Below are 16,661 nucleotides of genomic sequence, written 5' to 3'. Positions count from 1 at the left end.
TAATGTTTAGCAGAACAATATTGTTTCATTTTCTTTTTTTTTTTTCTAAAGGTTATTTTTTTTGAAAGATTACAGAAAGGGAGCAGAGAGAAACAGAGAGAGAGAGACGAGAGAGACAATCATCCATTCACCGATTCTCTATCATAATGACAGGCAACAGGTGGAGCTGAGTCAAGCCAAAAGCAGAAGCCAGCAGCTTCTTCCATGTCTCCCATGTGCTTGCAGGGGCCCAAGATTTTGGGTCACCTTCCACGGCTTTCCCAGGCCATTAGCAGGACTCTGGATCAGAAGTAGAGTAGCCAGGTCTCAAACTGGTGCCCATGAGAAATGCCAGCATTTCAGGCAGTGGCTTTACCCATTATGCCACAATGCCAGCCATAATATTCTGTTCTTTAACAGATTACAATATTCTATATTAATAGCATAGTTATGTCATAGTTTATCCATATACATGATTGAACATGAAAGTTGTCTAATTTAAAGTACCACACAATCAGGAAACTGACTATTTTTAAAAAAGTAAAAGACTGGAAAAAATCATGTTATCCTTGTTTAATTTGATGTAATGTATGATAATTTAAGTCACTTTCCTTCATGTCAGCCCTACAAATTTCCAGGAGGGATTATCATATATGCACCAATCTTATTTATTTTCAGCCAAACATGTCTACTTTGAAAGATTCCAGCTCATTACACTCCTAGTTATTACCTTCTTATTTCATAGAGACACGGGGCTCCACTTTACCTGAATCCGTATGAATATATCCTTCGGTACAAATGCATTGTCCTTGAGCAATAAATGACAACTAGCATAAGTTTACAGCAGCTTTTTTTAGTTTTCAGTAGTCAGATAGATATAACTTTTGGTAAATAAATTCTACTCATTTCATGGACACACACAAATAAATGATGTCAGAATATTTTTCTAACGCCTTAGTTGTTCAATTATTTGGCTTTTTGTAAAATTTTTGTACATAATATATTTTATTATGTTTTTTTCCATGAAGGCATTGCACTTCGAGATACACTTTATCTTTATAATGTTACTCTGAAGATTTATTTTTCTATCTAATTCAAAAACAGATGAAAATGATTTACAGAGATTTTAATTCCATAGCCCACGTTAGACAACCAGCAACGGGTGCATCCAGATATCTAAACCACAAATCCTGTGTGGTTTCAAACGTGTCTTTAATGGGATGGGAATATCAATAAAAATTCAATAGCTAAATAAGTGGTGAGACATAAAACATTAAAGCTTCCCTTAGTGTATTCTTCAGGATACTAATAGCTCCTAACTTGATGATAAAATGGTTTAGTGATCAAGTGATTTGGGAATAATGGATTAAAGTATGTAAAATTATTTTATAGCAAAACTTCTCAGAGACTTTGAAATATTTTGTGTATTATAGCTATAGTAGACATGTGAAGTGATATTTAACCAAACGATTTCATCATGGAGAATTTGACATTCATTTCTTGCTGACTTAATAGAATTAAAATTCCTTAAGAAATCAGATAAATCTAACATTTTTGCCAAACTATATTTTTTTCTCTTACCTCTTCCTGATGGTTTATGTCTAGCCCCAAAATCCATTGTTATATTGGTTTTAAATAGCCAAGAGTCCTTTTAAGAGTTTTAAATAAGAAAAATAACATATCATTCCCTTTGTTTCTCATACTTTCTGTTGAACCGCGTTTGTATAATGGTATTATTTCCCTTCTTTCTAAGGACACCGTTTGAATTACTAGAAATAAATGTTTGGTGATGGCCAAATATTTCAGCTTTTAAATGCTTGAGAAAATTTTACTTCACCTTAATTTTTTTTCTCTTGAATATTTCCTTTTGGATGGCTTCTAATGATATGTTACAAAGCTGATATTACTTTCTGCGGTATTTCATCTTCTCATATCTCTTCTCATATTCTCATTCTCTCTTTTACAGCAATTTAGACATTTACACATCCCTAGATAATTGATCTGACTCTTCACGTGTATATTTTCTCTCTAATTAGCATGTTATATGTTTTCTTCCAGCATCTTAAGTATATACGATATACTTGTGATAAGCATTTAAACATATTTTCCCAATAATTATATTACTATGTTACTTCTGTGTCAATATTGACTGATTTTTTTTCTCACCAGCAGATATTTCCTGAACCTTTGCACCTTTTATTATATGCTAGACATTGTGGATTTTACATTGTAATAGACTACATGTTTTACATTTTATTCCTAAAAATATTATATTTGTATTGGTGTTAATTCCTCTCAAAGCTTCTTAATTTGAGTAGTTTTAAAATTAAAAAACAAAAATTGTGTAGTCATAACAAGAATTCCCCTGTACCCCACAACCAGCTTTCCCTATTATTGATATATTATATAATGTTTTTATTCTATTTGTCACAATCTATAAAACCATACCCAATACCTTCTATTTCTTTTAAATAAAACTTCTTCTATCCTTCCAACTTTTTGCTATCTCCATTAATCAAATTACTGTGTTTGCATTGTCTTATTTTTTAAACTCCTACATATGAAGGAGAACATGCAGTATTTGTCTTTCTGTGTCTGATTTATTTCACAAGTTTAATATCTGGGATCCTGGAGCTGGCACTCTGGCATAGTAGGTTAAGCATCCACCTGTGGCACCAGCATTCCATTTGGGAGCCTGTTGGAGAACTGATTGCTCCACTTCTGATCCAGTTCCCTGCTGATGGCCTAGGAAAGCAGAAGATGGTCTAAATATTTGAGTCCTTGCACCTGTGTGAGACCCAGAAGAAGCTCTTGGCTTTTGACTTTAGATTGTCTCAGCTCCTGCCGTTGCAGCCATTTGGAGAGTGAACCAGCGGATGAAAAATCTCTCTTTCTCTCTCTCTCTGTGTGTGCCTCTCCATCTCTTTTTTTTCTCTGTCTGTAACTATGTTTCTCAAGTAAATAAATAAATCTTTAAAAATAGGCCGGCGCTGTGATTCAATAGGCTAATCCTCTGCCTGCGGCGCCAGCACACCAGGTTCTAATCCCGGTTGGGGCGCCGGATTCTGTCCCGGTTGCCCCTCTTCCAGGCCAGCTCTCTGCTGTGGCCCGGGAAGGCAGTGGAGGATGGCCCAAGTCTTTGGGCCCTGCACCAGCATGGGAGACCAGGAAAAGCACCTGGCTCCTGGCTTCGGATCAGTGCAATGCACCGGCCGCAGCACACTGGCCACAGCGGCCATTTGAGGGTGAACCAATGGCAAAGAAGACCTTTCTCTCAATCTCTCTCCCTCTCTCTCTCTCTCACCATCTACTCTGCCTGTCAAAAAGAAAAAAAAAAGGAAAAAAATATATCTGAGATCTCTATTCTATTCCATTGATTTATGTAATTTTTATGTAAATACCATGCTATTTTAAATACTAAAGGTTTGTTTGTTTGTTTTAGAATGCTTTAAAATCATATATTGCAATGTCTAGATTGATTTTTTTCAGGATCCCTTTGGCTATTGTGGATCTTTTGTGATTATATTAAAGTTTTAGGATTTCTTTTTTCCAATTCAGTAAAGAATGTCATTGGCATTTTGCTAGAGATTTCACTGAATCTTTTATTTGCCTTAGGTAGTATGGACATTTAATGATATTAATACTTCCATTCTACAAATACAGAATATCTTTATAGTTGTTTGTGTGTGTGTGCATGTGTGTGTATGTTTCATTGATCATATTTTCATCAGTGATGTATAATTTTCACTGTGGTCTTCTTTCACTGCTTTTGTTAAATTTATTTCTAAATGCTTAAATTTTTTATAGCTCAGTGAATGATATTTCTTTCTTGATTCCTCTTTCAGGAAGATCAGCATTGATATTTTATTTCTTTGATCTGTAATTGTTAAATTACTAGGAAATGTTTTAGATACTTTTTTTTGGTTAGCATTGTTACAGGGAACCCAAGCTGTGTTGTGTCCAAGTGAATTTTATTCCCCAGTACTCAACGCAAATCCTTGTCAATACCCTCATTCATGCCTGTTTATCTATAAGGTTGTCCATTTTGGACCAGAGGAATGAGAACTTTTCCTGGCTCTTTGTAAACATTGCATATGACTTTTCCCTGTGTAGTTTTGTTCGGAGAGCACTAAGCTTTCCACTTCCAACCAAATCAACTTCAGACTCTGTGAAAAACATTTTGAAAATGGGTAATCAGGATAATATTTGAACAAATATTTACTATAAAACCAAAGATGAAATCATACATGAGAGTTGTAAGTTGAAGATTACTATATAACATATTATTCATGAAAATGAATTTAATACTGATTTTAATGCCATAAATGATACAACAATTGCAGAGAAAGTTTCAGGTAAAATCCATTATTTCGAGAACAGTCAGATGATAATATTAATTTAAAAGAGAAATTTGAGAAATTACCTATAACAAATTTTATATATAAAAATATGAAGACATTGAACACACTGTTGAACTCTCTTTTTTTGTCTCTCTCTCTCCCCGATTCTCCCCAATATGCTCTCACACAGCATATGGACATTGACAGAGATTAGAATAAATGCATCAACACAATAACAGTTTTTATTTCTAGATGGTGAAATGAAGTTATTGTCATTTATATTTTATGCATCTTCTACATTACCACCAAAACCCACTACTTTTAATAGGGCTCATCCAATTGATACCATTCACCACGGTGAAGTTGACATTTACTGGGAGGGTGAAAGATTGTAAGTACCTTCCTGGATTCATATCCTTCTGGTCAATGCATTTGCTACAATGACTACAGTCCTTTTGCCTTCCTGTATTTCTGGAACACATGCTCAAAAATCATTTCTTTTAGATTTTTCAACCGCATCTTTTATACATTCTTTTCCCTTGACTACTGAGTAACATTGGATAATACCAAAATCTTGATCAACTTGATGACAGTGTACATATTTCTCCAAATTTAAATTAGGCCATGAGGGATATATGGTAGATGTTCAATAATTTTTCCTATTTCTTTTCTTTTCTTTTCTTTTCTTTTCTGTTCTGTTCTTTTCTTTTCTTTTTTTTTTTTTTTTTTGACAGGCAGAGTGGACAGTGAGAGAGAGAGACAGAGAGAAAGGTCTTCCTTTGCTGTTGGTTTACCCTCCAGTGGCCTCCGTGGCCAGTGTGCTGTGGCCAGTGCATCGTGCTGATCCGAAGGCAGGAGCCAGGTGCTTCTCCTGGTCTCCCATGGGATGCAGGGCCCAAGGACTTGGGCCATCCTCCACTGCACTCCCGGGCCATAGCAGAGAGCTGGCCTGGAAAAGGGGCAACCGGGACAAAATCCGGCACCCCGACTGGGACTAGATAGAACCTGGTGTGCCGGCACCGCTAGGCGGAGGATTAGCCTGTTGAGCCACGGTGCCGGCCTTTCCTATTTCTATACACTGATATTGTAGATCTCCAAGATTCTTCACAATATTCTTTAATTTTCAGACTTCTTCAGTTTTAAAATATGTCTTAGCTCCCAGTTGAAGAAACCCCGGATTGTCTTCAGGATATCTGCTGCTCATACAGCCACAAGAAGTAGACTTTGGTTCTATTGCTGTATTATCATAAAAACAACAACAGGTCAATTTGTACCTGTTGGTTGAGTAACAATATTGGTGATTACTTTAGAGAATTCCTATGCTCTGTTTCATTTTGTGTGCTTGCTGGTATGTTTAGGTGGCAATATGGAGAGTTAAGAAAATTCAGTGTGTGAATATGGTTAAGAGGCAAAAACAAATTTTAGAATACAGCCAGTATTGATATTGTTAACTTTGTGAATTAAATCCCAAAAGCCAACCCTCTCTGCCATAATTTTGAACCAAAAAAAATACACTTTATTCACGTGACATTTATACTAAAACCGGATGTCCTAAAATTAAATAATATGTATGATAATTTAAACTGAGGTTTTATTAATTTGGTATATATATGAAACCATCTCAAAAAAAAAAAGCTTTGATTGAGAAGAAATTCTTCCTGACATTTTCAATAAGCATGCATCATAGGAGTTGCTTTTAGTGACCAGGAAGTCTCAATTTTGGTTTTGTTCCAACATGTTTGGAATTTTATACCTATATTCCTCTAAATTCATTTCATGAGCCAGAATGGCTGAAAAACCAGGTAAAGACAGTGACATTATGCTTTAGTTTTCATTCCACTAGCAACAATAAAAAATGGCTTCCGTTGGTAGCCTCATAGGAAACACTTACAGCCTCCTCCTGCTGATTTGCTGCAAACACTGGAAATCTGTCTTGGTTTCACTTGGCGGAGTGTTTAATATTCCTTAGCAGTGGGCCAACTACATCAGCAACATACTGAGAAGAGTGGGCTCCTGATAAAGACACTGCCTTCTACAAGTTGAAAAACTCTGAGCTTTTCTGCCTGCCCCCCCGCCCCCTGCCACCTCCAAGAGCCACCCTGACTGCACCTTGCTCACCCCCAACTCCGAGCTCCTGCCAAGCTAGTGCCACCATTGTGATTATCTACTGGGACCTCGTCAACCACCACAAATTGTTCTGGGACATTTACAGGATCCGTTAGATCTTGAGCAGACTGTGCCTAAAGGTGCAGGGGAAGATGGTCAGTAGGACAGAGGGTAACACGATGAGTCGCTCATTGGGGGATATGTCTCCGCCGGAGGCCCCAGGGGCAAAGGTACTGAAAACACAGTGATCACTGGTATTGATATTATGAACCACCATCTGCAGGAGACCAGCTTCACAAAAGAAGCCTACAAGAAGTGTGTCAAAGATTACATGAAATCAATCAAAGGTAGACTTAAAGAACAGAGACCAGAAGAGTAAAACTGTTTATGATGGGGGCTGCAGAACAAATCAAGCACATCCTTGCTAATTTCAAAACCTACCAGTTCTACATTGGTGAAAACATGAATCCAGATGGCATGGTTGCTCTGCTGGATGACCGTGGGGATGGTGTGAGCCCATTTATGATTTTCTTTAAGGATGGTTCAGAAATGGAAAAATGTTCACAAAATTGGCAATTCGGATCTACCACTTCTCATCATATCTGGATGCTGCTTGTCACCCACACAACACCAGAATTTACGGGAAGTGGGACTGACGTTATGTTGACCTCCTCACTTATTTTGACCATGATTTACTTGGGGTGGAAGCATTGTTTTTAAGGAAAAAAAATTGTCATGTAGGTTGTCTAAAAATAAAATTCATTTAAACTCATTTGAGAGAATGCCTAATATTTTAATATACATTTAAGCTAAATGCATCCTGTAGTGTCCTGGAGAAGCTAATGCCAGATCAGCGGCAGGGACGCAAGTACTTGAACCATCATCTACTACATCCCAGGGTGTGCATTAACAGGAAGTTAGATGGAAGATGGGTAGCTAGAGTTTAAACCAGGCACGAAGTATGGGCACTATGTTGAGCGGCGGCTTAACCTGATGCACAAAAATGCCTACCCCTTAAAAATCCTGTAAATGTATTAAATGAGACCTCTTATATGAATCTGAAAGTAGACAAGGAAAGAAAGGTATGAATCAGCTACATGATGTTTTCAATAGTGTATGGGACAAAAAAGAAAAAGAAAAAAAAAAAACAACAGAAAGAATATTGGTGCCACGAGAGAGTGTGGATGTTACTACAGCTCTAAGAAATACCTATGACTAAATTGATGGTGTTTTGCAAAGGAATCTTTATTTATTTATTTGTAAGAGTTACAGAGATAGAGGGAGACACAGAGAAAGAGAACCTTCCACCCACTGGTTTATTCTGTAGCTGGCTGCAATGACCAGACTGAAGCCAGGATCCAGGAGTTTCACCTGGGTTTCCCACCTGGTAGAAGGGGCCCAAGCACTTGGACCATTTTTCACTGCTTTCCCCAGGCCATTAGCAGGGAGCTGGATCAGAAGTGATGCAGCTGGGCTACCAATCATTGTCAATATGAAGTGATAGTATTGCAGATGGCAGCTTTACTTGCTACACCACAATGCCAGCGCCCTGTGAATTATTTTTTATGTTTCATATAGAATTCTATATCTTAGCGAAAAATGCTGGTTAGAATAGAGAAACAATTTCCCATCCTCTAGAAAAGACTGATATTGGAGCAGTCAATTAATTTAAAGGATTTTAACAGCAATTTGTTGGGTAATACTTAATATTAAGGGAAAATAAAGTCACAAAAATCTAAGAGGAAAGGTTGTTGTTGCTGAAAATGAGAGATTGGAAAGTGAAAGTTTAGAATGAAAAGGATGACTAAGAGATCCTTTGGTGTGGAGGACGGGTCTACAGTGGGGCTTCCACAGGGTTAACTTGGATATGCAAATATTGATGGGAGAGAGATGGCTGAGAGGTTGAATATACAAAAAAGAGAAGATAGAATAGGCATAAACTGTGTATGTGTATTTGTGCATAAAAACAATTTATAGAATTTATTAGCATACTTATGCTTAAGACAACAAATTCAGATGTATTTATTCACATTACTTTTTTATTATCTATTTTATATAGATCCATGTTATAATTATTAATATTTTCTATAATGTATTTTGATATTATTTTATGTATTAGATGTGTATTTCATTTATATTCTCCTTAAAAACTAACATAATGCAATGACATGGCAAATCAGTCTTCTGTTTCTATAAATTGATATTGACTTTCTAATTTGTGGATAGGATTATTAAAAAAGAAGAATATTGATTATATTTTCATTATATAGTTAAATATGAGTATCTTATCATAAAATATCCTCCTATTCATATTTTTGTGGAAATTTTAAAGACATAAATAATATTTCATTTTTTTAAATATATAGACTTTAGGGTGTTTAAATCCAAAGACTACATGAAATTAAATAGCTTTTGTTTTATGGAATTTGAATCTCTAATATAAAAATTATATTTGTTACTAAAGAAGCACCTGTTTTCACAAACATGCATTTATTTATTTTTCCTTTTAGTCTCTTAAAGGATATGATATTTTATAGCTTTCAGGCATTATTCCTTGACATCACATATGGGTAAAGAAAATAAAAATTGTAAACATAGAACCACATTCTATCTATAAATCATCTATCTATCTATCCATCTATCTATCTCATCTCTATATACATTTATCTAAATTCCTCTATCTCCTTTATCTGTATGTTTACTATCTCTCTGTTATTTAGTAACTTTGAGAACCCATGATCCAGCTCTTTTCACTTTTATACCACTTAATAATTTTATTGTTTTGTTCATCTTTAGCTACTCCTTGTTCCTATGTCTTAGAATTGTGCAGTCTGAAAAGACATGATGTCCTATTATATTGTCAGCTGGAAAAGATTTGTGCAAATGAAAGTTCATGAGATTTGCCCATAGGGATCCATTCCTGTAAATTATATAAAATATAGACTTCTAGTAAAGTGACTTTTAGGAATACTCATGCACACATCTATTTCAAATAATAAGTCAAGTTATACTTATATAATATATTCCAATCACATGGAAGTCATAAAAGTAAGTGTGGTCTCAAAAATGAGTGCCATTACAATAAAATATCCTGAAATAAAACAATACACAGCAAAAATATAAAAGCATAAAAAGTATTGTGCTCCGGATGCCTAATTTACCAACTCTCCAGGTCAGCAAAATTTTTGAAGAATCATTTCTTTTTAAAGTTTTTATAACAAATTTCACTCAGACTACATTTGGCCAAAATGATAGAATATTGTTTGCATGTGCATGGAGTGAGCCAAAGAGAGAAAAAGGATACACTGAGAAATGATTAAATGCTCTGCCACAATCTAACAGGAATAGATATAGATATAGATAGATATACAGATATAGGTATAGATATGGATATGTGGATATAGATACAGGTATATCGATAGATATAGATGTGGAGACAGATATATGGATATAGTTATAGATACAGGTACATTTGTGGAGATAGATAGATAGATAGATAGATTTCTTACTGTTAATTTATTGTAGCACCTAAACACACACATACCTTCTCCAGTAAGTGACCTTAGTGCATGAGATATTCTTTCTGAAGCATTGTTTTCTTCAATCACGTCATCTGGAATTATAAAAAGGAATACAAAATTCAAAGGGATAGCCTGATGCATGCTGTGCCCACATCAAAGGGATGCTCCCACAAAAAAAGAAGAAAAGCAAGTCAGTTGGTCTAATTTCCTTATTAGTATGATAATTGGAGTTCTGTTTAAAGCAGTCTACCTTTGCTACAAAGAGGATATTGGTAGATTGAATATTCTTAACAGGATAGCCTGGTTGAAAACAGCTTATAGAAAATAAACCCTGAAGTTCAGAATTTATGAGCTAGACTCCCTGGAAATATCATGTAAATTGGGTTATAAATAAGTTTTATGAGATAAATGCTCTCTAATACCCAGGTTAATAACACATATATGTCACTAGGAGACCTCTTTTGCTATGGGGCAGAGAGTTTGTGAATAAAGCACAAAGTTTGCTTTATCTGTTCCACCTGGTCACCTGCACCCTTGAAGTTACAATTAGATTTGTATTCCACTTGGGGTTTCTGAATCATGAAAATCTTATCTTAGATTGAAAGATATGAAATACATATAATTATTTTTGAATTCAAATTTCTCCCATCATTTAATGAGTTAGACTTGTTTAAATATCATCATCGTCTTATAAAACATAAATGAGACAGTCTCCATAATGTTTTAAACCAGTGAATACAAGTGCACCTATGACGTATTGAAATGCAATACGTAAGATAATACTGTTCATTCTAAAAATATGCTATCTAGCCATTGATTAAATTAGCTAAAAACCATGGTTGCAAGTCTTTTATTAACAGTTTGTTTTTCATATCATTTCAACTTATTAAAGAAGTAGACATAATGGCTCTCCAATACACAAATTTCTGAAGTCTAATTTGTAATAGATTACTTTAGCATCAGCTTTAGTTCCTCAATTATTTTAATTTTATAATACACGAATTAAAAGGTTGTCAAATATGATTAGACAGAGAAAATTAGAAGAAGCATTGGAGTCAAACAAGAACATCGAAGTATGCTAGATAATAGCATTATTTGATATTGTTATTTTATACTTGTCTCATAAATGCTTTGAAAGAGATAAAAGTAGGTTAGCAGACATGCATTTATAGATTAATTTTATACTATGTAGACATTTAGAAAGAGTCAAGTGCTAACTCTTTGTTAAGTGGACTGAGTGGTAGAAAGTACCAAAGGAAATCTAAGAAGTTGGCCATGAGTAGAAGGAGCAACAGACTAAGTCTCATTGAGCACGTAATGCCATTGGTTGCTTTCTGTATTCACTCATTTTGTGTTCATACAATTCAATGAGGCAGGCTGTTACTATCACATTTTTAAGCATGGAATACTATATTCAAATGCAGGCAAGCAATTTGCCTACTTCCATACAAGCAAGAAGTTAGTAGTGCTCCTATCCAAACCCTAGTGGTAACGTGGCTAAAAAAGCCCAGACTCCTATATAGTCCTTAAATGTGATAGCCTAAGGCCAATATTAAGCATAAGACTTCAAAAATATATAACATTTGTGTGTAGTTCTTAATGTAGAGATAGAAACAAGAAAAATATATTAAATGACTAAGGATCCAATGTTAAGCACTGTGATGCAAATATCCCATACTGGAGCTCTGGTTCAAGTCCCGGCTCCATGTTTTCAGTCAGGCTTCCTGCTAACATGTTGGGGAAGACAATGGAAGATGGCCCAAATACTTTGCCCCCTGCCACATAGATGAGAGACAAGAATGAAGTTCCTATTTCCTGGCTTCAGGATAAAAGAATCAGGTAAAACCTGTTGCAGCCATTTTGGGAGTAAACCTGCAGATGGAAGATCTCACACTCTCACACTGTGTACACCTGTGCACATGTGTGTGTGTGCATGTATGTCTGTCATTCTGCCTTTCAAATGATTTTTATTAATAATGGCTAAAAGCATTTTTTAAAAAGTAGACATTAGTAGAAATTCATTATTCATTCTCAATAACTACATTTATTGTATAAAAATAAATTATTAGCAGACACTAGTCTAGCTTGTGTGATCCCTTTGACTCTTAGACCTATCAGTGTGATCAATTGTGAACTGAAATTGATCACTTGGACTAGTGAGATGGCATTGGTACATGCCACCTTGATGGGATTGTATTGGAATCCCCTGGCACGTTTCTAACTCCACCATTTGGGGCAAGTCCGATTGAGCATGTCCCAAATTATACATCTCCTTCCTCTCTTATTCCCACTCTTATATTTAACAGGGATCAATTTTCAGTTAAAATTTAAACACCTAAGAATAATTGTGTGTTAATTACAGAGTTCAACCACTAGTACTAGAACAAAAAAAAATACTAAAATGGATAAAGTATTACATTGTACATCAGTAATCAGGACAAGGGCAGATCAAGTCACTGTTTCTCATAGTGTCCATTTCACTTCAACAGGTTTCCCCTTTAGTGCTCAGATCAGGGAGAACATATGATATTTGTCCTTTGGGACTGGCATAATTCACTCAGCATAATGTTTTCCAGATTCCTCCATTTTGTTACAAATGACTGAATTTCATTTTTTTGACTGCTGTATAGTATTCTATAGAGTACATGTCCCATAATTTCTTTATCCAGTCTACTGTTGATGGGCATTTGGGTTGGCTCCAGGTCTTAGCTATTGTGAATTGAGCTGCAATAAACATTAAGGTGCAGATGGCTTTTTTGCTTCCCAATTTAATTTCCTTTGGGTAAATTCCAAGGAGTGGGATGGCTGGGTTGTATGGTAGGGTTATATTCAGGTTTCTGAGGAATCTCCAGACTGACTTCCATAGTGGCTTAACCAGTTTGCATTCCCACCAACAGTGGGTTAGTGTCCCTTTTCCCCCACATCCTCTCCAGCATCTATTGATGGTAGATTTCTGAATGTGAGCTATTCTAACAGGGGTGAGGTGAAACCTCATTGTGGTTTTGATTTGCATTTCCCTGATTGCTAGTGATCTTGAACATTTTTTCATGTGTCTGTTGGCCACTTGGATTTCCTCTTTTGAGAAATACCTATTGAGGTCCTTGGCCCATCTCTTAAGTGGGTTGTTTGTTCTGTTGTTGTGGATTTTCTTGATTTCTTTGTAGATTCTGGTTATCAATCCTTCATCTGTTGCATAGTTTGCAAATATTTTTTCCCATTCTGTCGGTTGCCTTTTGCCTTTTCACTTTCCTGATTGTTTCTTCTGAAGTCCAGAAACTTCTCAATTTGATGCAATCCCAAATGTTAATTATGGCTTTGTCTGCCTGTGCTTCTGGGGTCTTTTCCAAGCAGTCTAACTGATAGAATCAAAAAGGGAGAGAACAATCCATCATGGGAAGCAGGATACACAGCAGAGTCATAGAATGGCAGATGTCCTAAATAGCACTCTGTCCTCAGAATCAGTCCTTAAGGCATTTGGATATGGCTGAAGAGCCCATGAGAGTATTTCAGGCATGGAAAGCCAAGACACTCTGGGAAAAAAAAGAAGACCCAAATAAAAGTTTTCTGTGAGTGAGATCCCAATGGAAAGAACGGGGCCATCAAAGAAGGAGGTACCTTTCTCTGAAGGGAGGAGAGAACTTCCACTTTGCCTATGACCCTGTCGGAATAAGATTGAAGTTGGCAAACCCAAAAGCCTTCCATAGCCTTGGCAACTCATGACTAGAGCCTAGGGAGATTTCTGGTGCCATGAACAGGAGTGTCAAATTGTTAAGTCAGCAACAGGAGTCACTGTATACTTACACCCCATGTGGGATCTGTCCTTAATGTGTTGTCTAATGTGAAGTAATGCTATAACTAGTACTGAAACAGTATTTTTACACTTTGAGTTTCTATGCGGGTACAAACTGTTGAAATCTTTACTTAATTTATACTAAATGGATCTTCTGTATATGAAGATAATTGAAAATGAATCTTGATGTGAATGGAATGGGAGAGGGAGCGGGAGATGGGAGGGGTGCGAGTGGGAGGGAAATTATGTGGGGGAAAGCCATTGTAATCCATAAACTGTACTTTGGAAATTTATATTTACTAAATAAAAATAAATAAATTAATTAATAATTTTTTGAAACTTTTATTTAATGGATATAAATTTCCAAAGTACAGCTTATGGATTACAATGGCTTCCCCCACCCCATAACTTCCTTCCCACACGCAACCCTCCCCTTTCCCGTTCCCTCTCCCCTTCCATTCACATCAAGATTAATTTTCAATTCTCTTTTTATACAGAAGATCAGTTTAGTATATATTAAGTAAAGATTTCAACAGTTTGCACCCACATAGCAACACAAAGTAAAAAATACTGTTGGAGTATTAGTTATAGCATTAAATCACAATGTACAGCACATTAAGGACCGAGATCCTACATGATATTTTTTAAAAATTGATTAATTTTCTATCCAATGTCCAATTTAAAACCAAGTTTTTTTTTTCATTTTCAATCATCTTTATATACCGAAGATCAGTTCAGTATATACTAATAAATTTTAAGATCAATGATTTTCTTTCAATAGATATATAGCTTTCAAGCACCTATTTTATACATATTATTTGTAGCCTGCTTAGCACACAAAGTAAAATAAAAGTTATCCAATACTATGATAACATTTAATCAAAAAATTAAATTTATTCATATAGAAATCAGAGATTATTATTAGGAAATGGGATATTGATTTGTATTGTCAGATGTAATTCAATTTACAATAGTTTGATAAAATATTAGGCACAGTAAATCATTGTATTCTGCTAAAAAGCAAAACAATGCAAATTATGAGTGACATAAAGTTAATCAGAATAACAATATGGATAATTACATTATCCATAACTATTAATGCACTCATATATTTCATATGCAATGAAATGCTCCTCCATTTAAAACATATACTCAAGTTTTTTTTTTAATTTATGCAGCCAAAGATGCTTAACCACTATAATTTCATCATGCCTTATCAACCCAAAAAGAAGGCTCTGCTCATGAATGTTCCTCTAATCACATCTCTCCCAGACCAATGCAGTAATTAATATAATTTTAAACTTTATGTATAAGCTCATATTTGAACACATAACATTTAATAAATCTTTTATATTTTAAAATACTAATTAAGCAATAATTCAGGCACTATTGCTATTATGATTGCTGATACAACTAATGTTTATGTGTAACTTTTGTGTGGGCATGAGAACAAAATGCTAGGCTGTGCAGTACTCTGTTTAACATATTTAGAAACTAAGAGAATATTTTCTAAAGATGATGCACCATTTTGGGGCTGGCACTGTGGCCTAGCAAGTAAAGCTGCCATTTGCAGTGCCAGCATCCCATACAGGCGCCAGTTCAAGACCTGGCTGCTCCACTTTCCATCCAGCTCTCTGCTATGGCCTGGGAAAGCAGTAGAAGATGGCCCAAGTCTTTGGTCCCCTGCACCCATGTGGGAGACCAAGAAGAAGCTCCTGGATCCTGGTTTGGATCAGCCCAGCTCTGGGCATTGTGGCCACTTGGGGAGTGAACCAGTGGTTGGAACACCTCTCTCGCTCTCTGCCATTTCTTCTCGCTCTGTGTAACTCAGCCTTTTAAATAAATAAATAAATAAATAAATAAATAAATAGATAAATAAATAAATAAATAAAGATACACGATTTTATACTCCCTTAAGTGTTGAATGAAGGTTTTAATTCCTCAATATCCTTGTCAATACTTATTATTTTTATTTCTGATTATAATCATCTTAATGGTTATAAAATTGATTAATGGTTTGATTTATATTTCTTTAATGGTTTATGATATTGATAATCTTTTTATGTCCCATTCATGTTTGTTTATTTAAGTAAAGGGCATTTCTTATGTCTTCCAATGATTAATTGGAGCTATAAGTTCTAGTTTCTCAGTATAGAGAGAAGGATAGGTTGGGACCATTCAACAGATATTCTCATTCTTCTGGATTTCTTTTTTTTTAAACTTTTATTTAGTAAATATAAATTTCCAAAGTACAGTTTATGGATTACAATGGCTTTTTCCACCCCATAACTTCCCTTCCACCCGCAACCCTCCCCTCTCCCACTCTCTCTCCCATTCCATTCACATCAAGATTCATTTTTAATTATCTTTATATATAGAAGATCCATTTAGTATATATTAAGTAAAGATTTCATCAGTTTGCACCCACACAGAAACACAAAGTGTAAAATACTGTTTCAGTACTAGTTATAGAATTAATTCACATTGAACGACACATTAAGGACAGAGATCCTACATGAGGAGTAAGTACACAGTGACTCCTGTTGTTGACTTAACAATTTGACACTCTTGTTTATGGCGCCAGAAATCTCCTTAGGCTCTAGTCATGAGTTGCCAAGGCTATGGAAGCCTTTAGGGTTCGCCGACTTCGATCTTATTCCGACAAGGTCATAGTTAAAGTGGAAGTTCTCTCCTCCCTTCAGAGAAAGGTACCTCCTTCTTTGATGGCCCCGTTCTTTTCACTGGGATCTCACTTGCAGAGATCTTTCATTTAGGTTTTTTTTTTTTTTTTTCCTCCCCAGAGTGTCTTGGCTTTCCATGCCTGAAATGTTCTCATGGGCTCTTGAGCCAGATCTGAATGCCTTAAATGCTGTTTCTGAGGCCAGAGTGCTGTTTGGGACATCTGCCATTCTATGAGTCTGCTGT

At 35.6% G+C, this 16,661-nt stretch overlaps 1 pseudogene; it reads left to right on the top strand.

Moving 5' to 3' along the window:
• The first annotated feature begins 6,481 nt into the window (after positions 1-6,481).
• LOC133765363 (translationally-controlled tumor protein-like) lies at positions 6,482-9,322 on the top strand (annotated as a pseudogene).
• The last annotated feature ends 7,339 nt before the right edge of the window (positions 9,323-16,661 follow it).

Source organism: Lepus europaeus, chromosome 8 (genome assembly GCF_033115175.1).
Source record: "Lepus europaeus isolate LE1 chromosome 8, mLepTim1.pri, whole genome shotgun sequence".
In the NCBI taxonomy this organism is placed as follows: domain Eukaryota; kingdom Metazoa; phylum Chordata; class Mammalia; order Lagomorpha; family Leporidae; genus Lepus; species Lepus europaeus.
The sequence above is the reverse complement of the archived record's forward strand: the minus strand, read 5'-3'. Positions and strand labels throughout refer to the sequence as shown.